This window comes from Pinus tabuliformis, chromosome 2_2, assembly GCF_031772625.1.
Source record: "Pinus tabuliformis cultivar Carrire ecotype Pingquan chromosome 2_2, CPIR1, whole genome shotgun sequence".
Lineage (NCBI taxonomy): Eukaryota > Viridiplantae > Streptophyta > Pinopsida > Pinales > Pinaceae > Pinus > Pinus tabuliformis.
In genome coordinates this window covers 163,744,459-163,760,571 of record NC_142300.1, presented here as the reverse complement: position 1 = coordinate 163,760,571, position 16,113 = coordinate 163,744,459, and positions in this window count along the sequence as shown.

Below are 16,113 nucleotides of genomic sequence, written 5' to 3'. Positions count from 1 at the left end.
TTAATTGGACTTAACTCAGTAAACTAAGTTAACTAATTACAACTCAAATATAACTCAATCTTATCTCCTAATTTAAGGGATAACTCTTGCATGAATTCAGAAAGACTTCTAACTTGAATTTCTCCAACTAATTGTTTCAAAATGAATTAATTAATTATTTCCAAGTAGCTGTTAAGACTAAATTCAATTTTAATTCACAGTTTAATTCAAGGACAAATTAGATTGGAATATTCTTGTTGCCACATTTCAACACTTCCTCTCAATAAGAAAGGGATTATCTGCAACCCCGATCCTGTCTCTATGGAACTCGAATTTACACTTTGACAATGCCTTTGTCAAAATTTTAGCATCTTGCTCCTTTGTCGGAATATACTGCAGCAACATGATCCTCCCATCATCAACAACTTGCTTTACCTTGTAAAGCCAATGAGAACTCACAACTAACTTGTTCTCTGGTCTCGGAACCACGTCCCAAACACTGTTACGAACTATGGAGTAATACTCCACCATAGCATCAACCCAAATTGGCTGCTGCACTGCTTCCTCAAAGGAAGATGGTTCGCTCTCAACACATTCCCTAGCAAGGGCCATGTATCCAATGTACCTCTCACGTGACCTCCTCTGTCTACATTGAGAAGATGGTTCTCCCACATTCTCTCTTGCATCCTCCAACAATTTTTTAGCTTCTCTTGTGCGCTTCCGTCCATCTCTGGAAGAATCTGCTTGAGTGGATGTCTCCACTCTTGGAACCTTTGCATGCGGCTACTCCGCATCAGTCTGAGGCTCCTCCTCCTTAGGAACCAATAGTTCCTCCATAGCTTGTAGTTGGAGCTCCCTCTCAAGGGAAACTCGCATGGACTTCTACTCATCAAACTTGATATCTCTGCGAACCACTGTCCTCCGACTAGTAGGCAAGTACACTCGATAATTGTGAGGTGTATCAGCGTACCCCAAAAATATCCCCAACTTTGCTATCGGCTCAAGCTTCTTCCGTGCATCTTTTATCACATGGCAATATACCGATGAGCCAAAGATCCTGAAGTGACCCACATTTGGTCTCTTACAGGAGAAAGCTTCCTTTGGTTTCTTCATCCCAAGTATGCGATGCGAGCTTCTATTCTACAAATAGACCGTTGTGTTGCATGCCTTAGCCCACAAGTGAAGTGGTAGGCCTTGGTCATGTAGCATTGCCCATGCTGCCCCTACAATAGTTATGTTCTTCCTCTCGGCCACCCCATTCTACTGTGGGTTATGAGGTGCCATCAACTCTCATTTAATTCCTTCCGCTGCACAGAAGTCCTTAAACTCTTGAGAGACATATTCTCCACCATTGTCTCTTCTGAAGGCCTTGATATTCTTCCCTAACTCTTTCTTGACCAAAGCTTTGAACTCATAAAACTTTGTGGAAGTTTGGTCCTTCTTTTGCATGAAATAAAACCAGCATTTACGAGAATAGTCATCAATGAAAATCACATAATACCTTTGCTTCGTTGTGGATGTTGTTGAGAATGGTCCACACACATCAGTATGAACTCGCTCTAAGATGGCCTCTGCTTGACTCTTGCGATCATGAAAGGAAGACTTAGTGTACTTTCCCAAGGTACAACCTTTGCATGTGTCAACTTGCTCAAGTTTACCTTTGGGAAGTCCTCTAGATATCTACTACATTATCTTCAAAGCCCCATGATGCAAATGGCCCAACCACCTATGCTACAACTCGCCTATGTCTTGGCTTTACACCAATTCTGCTTTCATACTCAATGCTACACAATCATCTACCTCCAGTTTATAGAGATTCTTCACCCGAATCCCTTTCCTCTTGGTCTGACCCATGGCTATGTGTCTTAGGAACACCTTTCCTTTACTGAAGACAACATCATAGCCTTTGTCCTCCAACATCGTGATCGATACCAAATTCCTTTTCAGTCCAGGCACATACTTCACATCTTTCAAGGTGAGAGGCGCTCCATGCTCCCTCTGAAAAGCAACCGTGCCCACTCCTGAAACACTGTAGCTTCTATCGTCACCCATCTCTATGTGCATCTTGAGGTCTTTCTCCTCCAAATTTTTATCACCAGTCATGTGGAATGAGGCTCCCCTGTCAAGATACTAGACACAACCCATCATTGATGACACCATGCATGCGATGAGGGTAAAGTCCATTTCGAACTGAGAGGCTTATGCCTCACCTTCCGATCATTTCGAGGATCCCTTCTTGGACTTCTTCGATGGGAAATTAGCCGCATAATGTCCCATCTCGTGAAAATTAAAGCATCTCACTTTAGACTTGTCACCCTTCTTCCCTCAATGAGAAGAATTTGATTTGGAATGGGACGGCTTCCCCTTCCCTTTCCTTGCTTTACTTGCTAAGGAAATATTTTCTTCATCATCATCCTTGGATGAAGAACCATCTCGTGTGCTCCTCTTGATCTCCTCCTACATCAGATCCGAACACAATCGTTCCCAATCCGGTAGTTTCTCCCTTCCATTCACAGAGTCCTGGTAGCTATTCCAACTCTTTGGAAGGCCAAGGAGAGCAAGGCTCACCATATCATCATCGGCAGTAGTTATTCGTACACTACCAATCTCATCTTTGCAGGTGGTGAGCTTATTCAGATATGTGGAAATAGTATCGCCTTCTCCATCTTGATTCTTTGAAGCTTATCCTTAAGCGCTAATTTCCTCTGGTTGCTACTGTTCAAGAAGAGGTCCTTCAATGTCTTCCACATTGAAAATGGAGTATCCTTCCCATGGAGACTCGAGACAATATGGTCTCAAACTCCCTCAAGGATGATCTGTCTCGCTTTCGCCACACACTTCTTCCACTCAGCCAGCTCTTGTGCATTAGTTGAAGTTGGCTTTGGGATTTCTTGATCAATGAATTCCTTCAAGCCATTGTCTTCTAATACAACTTCCATTCTATCTTTCCATTCTATGTAATTTGAGCTACCTTCCAAGGCATACTCGAGTCTCAAGCCATAGAACGCCATTGGCCAACCTTAAAGTATGATATGAATTTGATTTGCACTTGCAACCCCGAACTTCAAACTTCAAATTCTCTTCTTGGTGTAATGTTCACAACGCCATTACCATGTAGAAATTTTCTACAAATCCAGCTCTGATACCATGTAGAAAATTTCTACTGATCTAGCTCTGATACCATGTAGAAAATTTCTACAAATCTAGATATGATACCATGTAGAAAATATGTTGCAGGTTAACTCGATAATGAAATATAAATCAAATAAGAATAATATAACCTACTTCTATTATCAATTTGTGGAAGCTTAAAGATTCAAGCTGAACAATGTAACCAGAAGAAGAAGAATCAATGCACAATACACATGAAAATACTTTGGGGAAAGCCTTAGCTAAAAACCCCACTATGTGTATTATCATACAAGGTGGAAATACATAGGAATTATACAAAGCCTTAGTTCTCATAGCTATCCAGCTCTTAGTACAATCCTCACGGATGCTCACAGGCAATCTTGGTTGCCCTCCAGCCTTCCTTTCTACCTTCCAAGCTCCTATTTCCTTGCACTGTTCCTCTGGGATGATTCTCTCTTACCAAGTGGAAAACTCATCTACCAAGTGGATGATCACCTAATCTTACACACTGTCAGAATTGCACAATCCTCAAGGAATGATCCTGATAGTACACTATCCTTGTCTTAAATATCAACTAGGTCTTTCTCCGAATAGACATGCATGATTTTCTGAAGAGGGAACCTTCAGTTAACTAGAGTACACTAATTGAGTGCATGCATTCATCAACTGACTGCTAACTCTCTATTAGTTCTTCAAACAGTTTGGAACTAATTTAACTAGACTTAACTCAGTAAATTGAGTTAACTAATTACAGCTCAAATATAACTCAATCTTATCTCCTTAATTTAAGGGATAACTCTTGCATGACTTAAAAAATACTTCTAACTTGAATTTATCCAACTAATTATTTCAAAATGAATTAATTAATTATTTCCAAGTAACTATTAAGACTAAATTCTATTTTAATTCGCAATTTAATTCAAGGACAAATTAAATTGGAAGATTCTTGTTGCCACATTTCAACACACTCAGCCAACTCTTGTGCATTAGTTGAAGCTGGCTTTGGGATTTCTTGATCAATGAATTCCTTCAATCCATTGTCTTCTAATACAGCCTTAATTCTATCTTTCCATGTTGTGTAATTCGAGCTATCTTCCAAGGCATACTCAAGTCTCAAGCCATAGAACACCATTGGCCAACCTTGAAGTATGATATGAATTCGATTTGCACCTGCAACCCCAAACTTCAAACTTTGAATTCTCTTCTCAGTATACTGTTCACAGCTTCGATACCAAGTAGAGATTTCTACAAATCCAGTTATGATACCATGTAGAAAATCTCTACAAATCTAGCTCTGATACCATGTAGAAAATTTGTTGGTAGGTTAACCCGATAATGTAATATAAATCAAAGAAGAATACTATAACCTACTTCTACTATCAATTTGCGGAAGCTTAAAGATTGAGCTGAACAATATAACCAGAAGAAGAAGAATCAATGGCACTGTTAGCTCTGCTGTATAATCAGCGTTTTCTAAAGCTGGGAGCCACTTTGTCCGTGGTCATGCTAAAAAAGGGGGCTTATAGTGGTTACCCTCACCTTCCCCTCTACCTCTCTCACCCTCCTTTTGTCTTAACTTCTTGTTCTTTTTGATGAAAATCATATTAAAAGCCCTTGTCAAAGCCCCGGGTGTCAATACACAAAACCTTATAAAAACCCCATATATCTGTACGCCTTCGCAAACCATCTACCGCGACCTTAACTGTTGTTCTCCGTCACCCCAAATCCAACATTTCCCTGTCATGTCCGATGAAAAACCTTCTCGATTGAACCTCCACCGCCTGATCACCTCTACCACGATCAGACAACGATCGCTCTCCCCGCACCCGCAAACCGACGACATGTTAACACGCGATGGGAGGGTTGTTTTCCCTTTCCCCACCACCACACGTCACGCTCCGAGTGGTATCGCACGCCAATGTACATTTATCGCCAAACCCCCAAAGCTGGTGTGAGAAAATACCACTTACCGCTCTGACCTATTCTCCCGCTCAGTAATGCCCCCGCAGCTTCGACACCCAACAAACATTGGATCTGCTTGCCCGAGATCCAACGACCTGTGATCACCTCGCTCCCGCCTCCTTCGATATCCCTATTGGCTCATCTCTGCCATCTATCCACCCGATCCAATGACTGATATTGCTCCGCCATCTGACTGCTCCGCCTACTATGCAATCCATGTACTGTAACCATTCTATTCTCCTGAAAGGACGAAGGTAATCAATTTTCGGTACCAGATGCATTTCCTCCTCAACAACTATGTTCCACGGACAACATGGCCGACAAGAAAAAGGACAGAGCCGAGCAGGTAAATGCATTCAACAGTTATGGGACTTCATCCCATATAACACTCCACCTACCCGAGAAGGACAACAGAGCACCCGAGAAGATCAAATCATCCACTGAAGCAGGGAAATTGCACCAGAAACTCCATCGGGCAGTTAAAGCGGTTGGTGGTCAATTATGGCCCCTCCATATTTAGAATGGTTGAGTGCCTCTGTAATGAAACTCTATAAATACCCAGAAACAAGATGTAATCAGGGTTGATGGTTGTTGTTTTGATGTAAGGTTCAACTTCTGGAGACAGTAACTACTTTGATACTTGCAGCGTCTCGTCTTCATTTTCAGCTAATACAAGCTTCTTTTGCTGTTAATTGCTCACTTCCATTCCTGTTTTGTTCCAGGATGTGCGTGATATGTAGTCTTCTTGAACTCTTGATGTATAGAATTAGAGGAGCTGTCATCCTACCTTTGTGTTTAAACCTTGTATGTATCAGTGAAGGTGTTAATCAGGTTTCTTTTCACTTAGTGACAGAGAGCTGTCATCCTGTCTGTACACTAGGGAATTAGATTCGTATACCTCTTTACTGGTTGCAGCTGGCCATCACAAGGTCTTATGCATCTGCTGGTGTGGTTAGTATTCTCCACATTCACCCAACCTCTAAACTGTGAATAATTGGTGGTCTAAAGCCTTGTAGTCTGGGGGTGTTCACGCATGTGTGGAGTTAAGCATAGTAGAGGTGGTTATCTGGCTTGAACAAGCGTCATTCCTTCCATTCATCCATTTCCAACATTAAGTTGAGTTTGTAATGTTCCCGAGCATCTCCGAGCTAAAACCTAGGAGAGTTTCTTGGGGTGATAACATTAATTGGCACCATTGCCGGGGAGAGGAGATTGAAGCTCAGCTTCCCTAGGAAACGACACAGATATAGCCTTGATGATAGACAAAGGTTGGACACATTTCTGGTTGTAATCATCTATCTGACGACTCTACTGGAGAACCAACCTAGTGGTGACTCCACATTTCAGTTCTGGCTCAATTTGTGAGGAATACCCGGAGAAATCCTCAGAAATCACTAGTTGACCCAGTGCTTGACCTTGAGAAGATTGCTAAGCGAGGGAAAACATCATAGAAAGGAGCATTAGGATCTGGTAAACCTAAGAAATCTTATGCATCTTTGAAAGAAAATATTATAGCTGAGGATATACAGTTTGGAGATATAAAGCCTAGCATTGTTAGTAAAGAAATACCTTCAAGGATTCATAAAGATCCTTGTTCAGTCAGTTCCCCTTTGGATCTCAGTCCAAAGAAAGCCTCCCATATCGTCCATCATATTCCTTTATCTCTACCATCTATTTCACTACTTCCTACCATTCAATCTGCGAGTATCCTTCCACCTACCCCAGTTATGGCAAGCCAACAAGCTCCCACGAAGATGGAAAGAATCATAGCTGCTAGATATGGACCCCTAGTCTTGCCTGTCGCTTTGAATGCCATGCTTGTAGGATAATATTAGAAATATATGCCCAAGTTCACTGGTACAGAGGGAGTAACAGCTGAAGAACACCTTGAATATTTTTAAAGCTATGCTGATAACCTAGATATCAGTGAGGTTGATGTGTGGATGAGAGTGTTTGTCCAGAGCCCTGATGGAGAGGCTAGAAAATGGTTCAGAGAATTGCCCCATAGGTCCATAGCAGACATCGAAGCATTAGATGATGCATTCCTGAAGCAATGGGGAGATAGGAAAGATCTACTCTATTACCATCCAGAGTTTGGAAGCCTAAAGAGGGAGAATGGGGAAGAACTGCCTGATTTTAATAAAATATTTAACCGTATGTATAGTAAGATACCAGCTGAGGTAAAGCCTACCCCCACCTCTACCAAACTCACTTATGCTAATGCTTTTGACTCTGATTTCTACCTGCTTTTGAGAGAAAGAAGATGTGCCACTCTAGCTGAAATGCAGGATGCAGCTCTAGAGGTAGAATCTAATATCATGGCTACAGAAAAGCTCAAAAGTCATGCTGATAGAAGAAGAAAGAGAGGTGAGGCTTCTTCTTCCTCTGCTTCATCTTTAGAACCCAAATTAGATAAAATTACTAAAATGATAGAGTCATTGGCTGCTGAGATATCTAAGCTGAAAGTTGAGCAAAGTTCTGAGAAAGCAAGGTTTCAAAACACATTTGCGCCAAGAAATACAAATCCATTTAGAAGAGAAAATGAATAGTTGCAAATCATTCAAAGGGGTAAAGAAGCAAATGAAGAACAAAGAGTTAAGGATCATTTCCAAAATGTAGTCATGGAGGAGGAGTAGTTTGAAGAAGAGAATGAAATTCATTGCATGAAAGATAAAGGTAGTGCTACCTTTTTGACATTGGCTACATATGAAAAATCATTACTATAGGACCAAACCAGTAAAGAGTGGGATAGAGAGGCTGTTCTACAGATTGGCGAACAATAAAGATACAATCTGAGGTCAGAAGCAAACAATGTCAAGGAGAATCTTGCCCAAAGAGTTGTTGTCCAACTAGAGCAACAGAATATCAGACAGAAGAAGCCAGCAGCTAATCCTGTCATCCTCAAAGCACTAGTACAAGAGGTAAGAGGTCCTGATAAGTCCCCTTCCCCTTTCAATTTTGAGTCAGAAGTCCAAAAGTTAAAAATATATGTACCTCTGACAAAACTAGTGAAGAGTGAAGTTTTTAGAAAGCCTATCCTTGAGGCTCTTAAGCTGAAAGCCACACAAACCTCCACTGACTACGTCAATTTGCAAGATGATAAGCCTGTAGTTGTGCTTAGCCCAATGATCGAACCTGCTGATAATAGCTCCCCATCGTTTTATGTCTCCGTGACCATTCATGACAAAATCCTCCACAATTTCTTGCTAGACATAGGGGCCAGCCACAATTTGATGCCCAAAACTGTCATGGAAGAGTTAGGCCTTGATATCACTAGACCATACCATGACTTATTCTCATTTGATTCAAGAAAGGTAAAATTCCTAGGATTAATCAAAGACCTAGCCATTACCCTAAGTCAGCTGCCCATGAAGAGCATGATGATGGACATTGTGGTAGCAGATGTCCCTCCTAAGTTTGGCATGCTGCTGTCCAGAGTGTGGATTAAGAGACTAGGTGGGACATTACATAATGCCTTATCTTATGCCACTATCCCAGTCTTTGGAGGGGAAAGTAGGAGATTGTACAGAGAATCACAGCTGGCCTACATCATCAGTGATGAGAGGAATCCTTCTAATCATCCCATATATGTTGTGGACACTGAATTTGGAGCTTGTATCCTCCAAATTGAAGAATCCTAGAAGGCCTCAATGTAGATCAAGAAACTAGTAGTCCAGGCCGAGGGAGAGCAAGGAATTCTTGTTTGGGAGATGTTCTTCGATGGAGCATGTTCGAGGGAGAATGCAAGAGTAGGGGTGGTGCTGATATCTCTAGAACAAGAAAGCACACATCTGTCTTTTAAGCTGGTCTTTCAAGCTACCAACAATATAGCAGAGTATGAGGCTCTGATATTGGGTCTCAATGCAGCCAAAGACAAAGGGATCGGGAACATAAGGGTGTTTGGAGATGTTGATCTTATCATTTAGCAAGTGAATAAAACATTTCAAGCAAAGCACCCAAGGCTAAAAGCATACAGAGATGAGGTATGGAGACTTAAAGATTCTTTTGATAACTTTTGCATCTCATATATCCCTAGAGTAAAAAATCAGCTTGCCGATTCCCTTGCTGTGTCAGCTAGCATGTTTATCCCTCCCATGCCTCCCAAACTAGTCTATGAAGTTCAAATGAAATAAAGACCATCCTTGCCTGATAATGTCCAGTATTGGAATTTTTTTGAAGATGATGATGAAGTGAATAGATTTCAGCAAGTCATTGATGAATTTTCTAAAATGCAAATTGACCAAGGGAATGAAGCCTTGGAAGAAAATCCACAATCCCAGCTTAGAAACAGAATTGGTAAAGATAGCATTGTCCAATTACCCAGCGATCATATACCTAAGGGTTTGGTTCCATTAGAAAAGTTGTTTGACCAAAATGATGTGCCTTACAAGGCTGCCCAAAAAGAATACCAATCTGCAGTCTGTAAGCATAATATAGGGAGTCCAAATCAACCAAGAATTATAAATCTATCCACTCGTCTATTTGCTACCCAGAGTGCTGAATACTGCAATTTAATGAAGCAATTTGCTGATGTCTTTGCCTGGGAATATAGTGACCTGAAAAAATATGACAAAAAGATCATTCAGCATAAAATTCCTTTAGAAAAAGACACCATCCCTTTCAAACAGAAGATGAGACCAGTAAATCCTTTGCTCCTTCCTCTGATTGAAAAAGAAATCAAGAAATTACTGGCTACCAAAATCATAGTCCCTCTCAGATACTCAAAATGTGTGGTCAAATTGGTAGTGGTAAAGAAGAAAAGTGGAGAAATTAGGCTTTGTGTTGATTTCAGGAACTTGAACAAATTCTCTAAGAAAGACAATTACCCTCTACCCAAGATGGAGCATTTGCTGTCGAAGGTCTCAGGAGCCAAAGTGATGTCTTTCTTAGATGGATTTTCAGGGTACAATCAGGTTTCCGTACATCCAGATGACTAAGAGAAGACTGCGTTCACCACTCCTTGGGGCACTTTTATGTATTCCAAGATGCCTTTTGGGCTGATGAATGCTGGAGCCACCTTCCAGAGAGCTATGGATATAGCATTTGTGGGAGAGAAGGATAAGTTTGTCCTTGTTTACCTTGATGATATAACAGTGCAGCAGCCATCATGACCATTTACATCATTTGAAGAAAGTGTTCCTGAAGTGCAGAAGGTTTGGAATTTTAGTCAATCCTAAAAAGTCACAGTTTGCTGTGGAAGAGGGCAAGTTGTTAGGACATATTGTTTCTGCTACAGGTGTCAGAATTGACCCAGAAAGAGTAAGAGAAATACAGACCTTGTCTGTCCCAAGATCAAAGAAAGATATCCAGTCCTTTCTGGGCAAGATAAATTTTGTAAGGAGGTTTATCCCAAATTTTGCAGAACTTGTAAAGCATATTACCTCCATGTTGAGAAAGGGGTTGGAGATCAAACGGACTGATGCAGAAAGAAGATCCTTTGAGTCCATTAAGAAAGCTATTATGGAAGCTCCCACTTTAAGAAGTCTAGATTACAGCAAGGAGTTCCATATATTTTCATTTGCCTCTGATGACACCCTGGCAGCAGTTTTATTGCAAGCAGATGAAGAAGGCTTAGAGCATCCAGTGGCATTTTTCAGCAAAAAATTAAGGGATGCTGAGATGAAGTATGATCTCATTGAAAAATAGGCATATGCTCTTATCAAGTTTTTGAAAGCCTTCAGAATCTACATTCTACATTCCAAGATAATTGCATATGTACCCTCTGCTTCAATAAAAGATGTTCTAACGTAGCCTGATGCTAATGGAAGAAGGGCTAAATGGATTGCAAAGCTTATTGAATTTAACATAGAATTGAAGCCCACCAAACTAGTTAGAGATCAGGGCCTTGCCAGACTGATGGCAGAAGAAAATTGCAGAACGTTGGACATAAATCTCATGAGCACGATTCTAGAGAATGGTTAAACAGAAGAAGAAATAGTTGAACTAGGGAAAAATCAGTCATTGGAAAAAAATTTAGCTTCTTGTGATTGATACTCTGCAATAGCTCAATTTTTGCTGAAGCTAGAAATTCCTCCTGGCCTTAGTTCAAGCCAAGCCAGAACTGTTAAACTCAGGGTGGCCAAATATTGCATTCATGAAAATTTGCTTTATTGGAGGGATCCCTCTGGAATTATGCTAAGGTGTCTGGACAAAGAACAATCCATTGGAGTCATGCAACAATTTCACTCCAGCCTGTGTGGAGGGCATCATTATTGGAAAACTACAACCCATAAGATTCTCAGAGTTGGATACTATTGGCCCACCTTATTTTCCGATGTCTTCTTATTTGTTAAATCCTATGACTGGTGCCAAAGATTTGAAGGAAAGCAATAGTTGAAGTCCCTGCCCTTACAACCCATACATGCTAGTGGCCCTTTTCAGCAGTGGGGCTTGGATTTCATCGGAGAAATCAATCCACATTCCAGTGGCCAGCACAGATGGATATTAGTAGCCACAGATTACTTCACTAAATGGATTGAGGCCATCCCTACCAGAAAGGCTGATCATAATGTGGTCATGAGGTTCTTGACAGAGAATATCTTCACCAGATTTGGCTGTCCACATAAATTGGTCACAGACAATGCAGCAGCCTTCAGGGCAAAAGAATTGGTGGACATGTGTGACTCAATGGGAATTAAGCTGGTTCATTCCACCTCATATTACCCTCAAGGAAATGGTCTAGCAGAATCTTCCAAAAAAATCCTGATAAGGATAGTTAAAAAGCTGTTGGAAGATGATAAGAAAAACTGGGATTCTAAACTCAAGTATGCGCTGTGGGCTGATAAAGTAACCACCAAGAAATCCACAGGGAATTCTCCTTTCAAGCTGGTATATGGAACTGAGGCTATATTCCCAATTCAGTTAACCCTCCTTGTGGCAAAATTCTTGCAAGAAGGTCAGAATGAGGAAGAGGACATGGCAAAAAGGATCATTGATTTAGCAGAGGTACATCAAATTAGAGAACAGTTGGGTGAAAGGTCCGTGGCACATTAAAAGAAGATAAAGGAAGTTTTTGACATAAGGACAAAAACTGATAATTTTCAGGTTGGAGATTTGGTTTTTAAGTGGGATGCACTGAAAGAAAAGAAAGGAAACCATGGGAAGTTTGATTCATTGTGGACGGGGTCTTTCATCATTTCTCAGATCCAAGGGAACAATACTTTCATACTGCAAAGTATGGGAGGAGCAGCAGTTTTTGATGGCCTAGTTAATGGGTGTTTTCTGAAAATTTATGTTATTTAAGGTCTTTTGGCCTTAAAATTGTAAATATGTTGTTTTAGTATAGGTTCAATTGGACTCCATGCCCAATGGAACACTAGGAAAATTTGCTAATCTAGTTTTCACAGGAAAGGAAATGATCTACAGTTCTTGAGACCTCACAGGGAGGATCTCATCCCCAAAAGGAGCCAGTGTTAGCTCTGTTGTATAATTAGGATTTTCTAAAGCTGGGGGCCACTTTGTGCATGGTCATGCTAAAAAAGGGGGCTTATAGTGGTTACCCTCACCTTCCCCTCTACCTCTCTCATCCTCCTTTTGTCTTAACTTCCTGTGCTTTTTGTTGAAAATCATATTAAAAGCCCTTGTCAAAGCCTTGGGTGTCAATACACAAAACCTTATAAAAACCCCATATATTCGCACGCCTTCGTAAACCCTCTGCCGTGACCTTAATTTTTTTTCTCTGTCACCCCCAATCCAACATTTCCTTGTCATGTTCAACGAAAAACCTGCTCGATTGAACCTCCATCGCCTGATCACCTCCGCCACGATTAGACGGTGATCGCTCTCCTCATACCCGCAAACTGATGGCATGTTAACACGCGATGGGAGGGTGGTTTTCCCTTTCCCCCCTGCCATGCATCGCGCTCCGAGTGGTATCGCATGCCAATGTACGTTTACTACCCAACCCCCAAAACTAGTGCGAGCAAATACCACTTACCACTCAAACCTATTCTCTCGCTCGGTAATGCCCCCGCATCTTTGATGCCCAGCGATCGTTGGATCTGCCCACCCAAGATCCAACAGCTTGTGATCACCCCACTCTTGCCTCCTCCGATATCCTTGTTGGCTCATCTCCTTCGTCTATCTGCTTGATCCAATCACTGATATTTCTTCGCCATCCGACTGCTCCACCCACTCTACAATCCACGTACTGTAGCCATTCTATGCTCCCAAAAGGACGAAGGTAATCAATTTTCGGTACTAGATGCATTTCCTCCTCAACAACTACGTTCCACAGACAACATGGCTGAGAAGGAAAAGGATAGAGCTGAGCAGGTAAATGCATTCAAAAATTATGGGACTTCATCCCATATAACACTCCACCTGCCCAAGAAGGACAACAGAGCACCTGAGAAGATCAAATCATCCACTGAAGTAGGAAAATTGCACCAGAAACTCCATCGGGTAGTTAAAGCGGTTGGTGGTAAATTATGGCCCCTCCATATTTAGAATGGCTAAGTGCCTCTGTAATGAAACTCTATAAATAACCAGAAACAAGATGTAATCAGGGTTGATGGTTGTTGTTTTGATGTAAGGTTCAACTTCTGGAGACTGTAACTACTTTGATACTTGCAGCGTCTTGTCTTCATTTTCAGCTAATACAAGCTTCTTTTTTTGTTAATTTCTCACTTCCATTCATGTTCTGTTCCAAGCTATGCCTGATATGTGGTCTTCCTGAACTCTTGATGTATAACATTAGAACAGCTGTCATCCTACCTCTGTGTTTAAACCTTGTATGTATCAGTGAAGGTGTTAATCAGGTTTCTTTTCACTTAGTAACAGAGAGCTGTCATCCTGTCTGTACACTAGGGAATTAGATTCACAAACCTCTTTACTGGTTGCAGCTGGCCATCACAAGGTCTTGTGCATCTGCTCATGTGGTCAGTATTCTCCACATTCACCCAACCTATGAACTGTGAGTAATTGGTGGTCTAAAGCCTTGTAGTCTGGGGGTGTTCATGCATGTGTGGAGTTAAGCATAGTAGAAGTGGTTATCTGGCTTGAACAAACATCATTCCTTCCATTCATTCATTTCCAACATTAAGTTGAGTTTGTAATGTTCCCGGGCATCTCCGAGCTACAACCTAGGAGAGTTTCTTGGGGTGATAACAGGCATAATGCACATGAAAATAATTTGGGGAAAGCCTCAGCTGAAATCCCCACACTATTGTATTATTATACAAGGTGGAAATACATAGGAATTATACAAATCCTTAACTCTCACAACTAGCCATCTCTCAATACAATCCTCACAGATTCTCGCAGGCAATATTGGATTCTCTCCAGCCTTCCTCTCTGCACTCCAAGCTCCTATTTCCTTGCGTTGTTCCTTGTGAATGATTCTCCTGTTACCAAGTGGAAAACTCTTTTACCAAGTGGATGATAACCTCCAAAATTGTGCAATCTTCAAGGATGAAGCCTTGACTGCATGCATGAGTTTTCTTTATAATAAAAAACATGCAACTAATAGTACATTGTCCTTGACTTTAATCTCAACTGGGTCTTTCTTAGAATAGACATGCACGTGTTTCTGATGAGGGAATCTTTAGTTAACTGGAGTAGCACTAGTTGAGTGCATGCATTCATTAACAGACTGTTAACTCACCATTAGTTCCTCAAACAGTTTGGAACTAATTTAACTGGACTTAACTCAGTAAATTGAGTCAACTAATTACAACTCAAATATAATTCAATCTTATCTCCTTAATTTAAGGGATAACTCTTGCATGACTTCAGAAAGACTTCTAACTTGAATTTCTCCAACTAATTAATTTAAAATTAATTAATTAATTATTTCCAAGTAGCTATTAAGACTAAATTTGATTTTAATTCACAATTTAATTCAAGGAAAAATTAAATTGGAATATTCTTGTTGCCATATTTCAACATTTCCTGAAGAAGATACATATTGGGATTTCTTGAAACAAAATTTTCAATGCTTGGTTCACATTTATTTTCACAGTGAACCTGAACCCCCTAATGTTTCTACTTCCCCAACTCTTTTGAATTATGATACACCTCTAATTTCGGAAGAGGAATTTACTGTCACTTTTGTTCCTTTTCCTCCTCCTTTTTTAGTTCCAATGAGGATGCCTCCACCTGATGATAATAAGTTGGGAAATGTCCAGATCAAATTCCTAATCCATCTCTTCATCTTCCTTCTGCTTTTCATGATTCAAATCTAATGGAAGAAACCCCAGAATTTCTCATGGAGCCTAGGGTGAGGGATAATTATTTCATTCCTCAAGATGACATTAGCACTCTTAACAACAATCTTGAATCTAGTTCCATTGAAAGTGTTACTTCTTTAAGGGACATTTTCCATCCTCTATCATCTACATTTTATGACTTTGCATATCATGATATACTTGATCAATCTGGTCCACTAAGTAGTTCTTCATTCTCTCTCGGTTTTCAAGTTGTTGGTTCAAATTGCGATTAGATACAAGGCAGTCACATTACACTGGTAGAGAGGAGGAAAGTGAAGAGACTCTTAATCTCTCTTCCCCTTTTCAAATTCCCCCATGTCAAGATAATTCACTTCCATTCTTGGATGATTTCTAATCTGCTAATCTTGGTAGTGAATCAAATGCAATCAATTCTTTCAATCAATCCATAGCCTTGGGTAACAATCATTACAATGATAATGACTATGTTGATGTATGCGATCACGAATGCCTAGGTACATCAACTGATATTTCAATTTCTCATGAAGATTTAGATTTATATCTAGAATCTGATTTATTCAAAGAATGTGTCCTTATCAAAACTTCCTCTTCATCTTGCTATCCCTTGTGTTATACCATTTGTGATGCATCTATTTGCGACAAATATACTCCATGCTCTTCAAGTTCTTCATCTGATGATTTAACTTCTCAATTGACACAAGGTGGTGAGATCATCCATGATGAAAATGAAAACAATCAAATCATTGAGTATTCCTTCCATCCCTCATAATCTCTTCCCTTGCAAGAAGATAACTCTTCAAATAAGCTTTCTCACAATTTTTTTTATCCATACATCTTTAGACTTGCGATCAAA